The sequence below is a fragment of the Arachis ipaensis genome, chromosome B4 (assembly GCF_059453495.1).
Source record: "Arachis ipaensis isolate K30076 ecotype BB chromosome B4, ASM5945349v1, whole genome shotgun sequence".
NCBI lineage: Eukaryota > Viridiplantae > Streptophyta > Magnoliopsida > Fabales > Fabaceae > Arachis > Arachis ipaensis.
The window spans coordinates 39,620,556-39,622,639 of record NC_142439.1 but is presented as its reverse complement, the minus strand read 5'-3'; positions in this window follow the sequence as shown (position 1 = coordinate 39,622,639).

The following is a 2,084-nucleotide window of genomic DNA, read 5'->3' as shown; positions in this document are numbered from 1 at the left end:
TCTAAGAACTAAACCTAATCCTAATCCTAATCCTAGAGAGAAGCGAGAGCTTCTCTCTCTAGAAACTAACTCTAAACTAATCCTAATGAGTGTGTATGATTGGAATCCCCATTGCTCTTCAATCCTTGGCTTTAAATAGCATCTTTGGCGCCAAAGTTGGTTGGGATTGGGCCCCACAACCCTTGAGAATTCGTTGGTCACGTTTTCATTAAAAAAATCATAAACCAGCACCGACGCGTACGCGCACAGCACGCGTACGGGTCCATGGGGTGATTCGCAGGTGCGCGCAAGCGCCAGGTGCGCGCGCGCGTCCATGGGCGAGTTCAACTTCTTTGACTTTTCATGATTTCTCCACTTTGCAAGCTTTCCTCTTCACTCCTTTGATCCATTCCTAGCCTTTTCAATCTGAAATCACTAACAAACATATCAAGGCATCTAGTGGAATCAAAGGGGGATTAAAACCATCAAATTAAGGGTCTAAAAGCATGTTTTCACATCTAAGCACAAATAAGGAGACAATCACAAAACTATGCTATTTCATTGAATAAATGTGGGTAAAAGGTGATAAAATCTCTTAAAATCAATACATGATAAACCGTCAAAACGGGGTTTATCAGCGGCCGCGCGATATAGAGGAAATTGCAGTGACGCGGACGCATGGCTCACGCGACCACGCAGATTGGAAACTGCACCAGTGACGCGAAGGCGTGGACGACGCGCACGCGTGGCAAGGCAAAACGCTGGATGACGCGAACGCCTGGATGACGCGATCGTGTAATATGCGCGATCTGCAGAATCTGCAGAATTCGCTGGGGGTGATTTTGGGCCCTGTTTTGACCCAGTTTTCGGCCCAGAAAAGCATATTAGAGCCAGGGAACATGCAGAGACCGGAGACAACATTCATTCCACATAAGTTTTAGTTTCAGATCTGATTTTACCTCTCCTCTAGGGCTTCTCTCTACACATTCATAGTTCTTAGGATTTGGTTTTATTGCTTTTTGGATTGGAACATTGAGAAGCGTTATTACCTCCGTCAAGACTTCGTCATTCTAGTTTGTTTCCTTACTTGTCACTTACTCTTTCATGTTCTTTATTTACTCAGAGTTACTCTAGGATTATTTCTAGAATTTATTTATACAAGAACTATTTTTATTTTAATTGATCCTTTTGATTATTATTTATTATGTCTTTCAGTATTTCTCTTCCTTATTTTGTGAAATTTACATTCATAATGAGTGAGTAGTTCCATAACTTGATTGGGAGATGATTGAAAGGAAACCTTGAGTTGGGTTACTCAAGAGAAAAATTGTAATTGGGTTTATTGTTGGATCGCCCTCTAATCATTGACACTAGTCCTTCTCAAGGGAGAGGATTAGGACTTATGATTAGAAATAGCCTTCCAACTTGCTTGACTTTCCTTTACCTAGTAAAGGGTAACTGAGCAGAACAACCTTCAATTATCAATTAATCTTGAGAGTACTCCAGCAAGAATAGGGCTTCCAACTAATCTACTCCCAGTCAAGGTTTTTATTTAAAATTACATAAATTCTCTAATTTAATTTCCTGTTTATCAACTCAAACCATTTTTGAAAACATCTGATTAATAAAATAGCACATCTTTCTGCAATTCGTTGGGAGACGACCTGGGATTCATACTCCCAGTATTTTAATTTTAATTTTAATTTTGTGACAACCCTTCTAAATTGATAAGTGGAATTTCGGTTGGTTAAGAACTGTACTTGCAATGTATCTCTTATAATAATTTCTTAACTCGCCAATTTTTGCCACGTCAGTATCCCTGCTTCGCAATCCCTCTTCTTTTATCTCTTTGTTTTGACAAAGCCTGGGGTGGTTAAGAAGAAGACCGCCTAGGTTTCTTTCTAAGCTTCCCAGGGGAAGAAGGTTTTTTCCATGTTTGATAAATCTTTTCGTGACTTTAAGAATTACTTTTTTAGGGTCCGAGCTGTTGAGTGAGCTCGGCCCTTTTTTCTGGATGAGAATGACGAGCCTGCCTTTCCTTTAGAATAGCAAAAGAATGTAATGGTGTCAAAATATACGTGGGAGATGTTAGATGAGACTAAGCA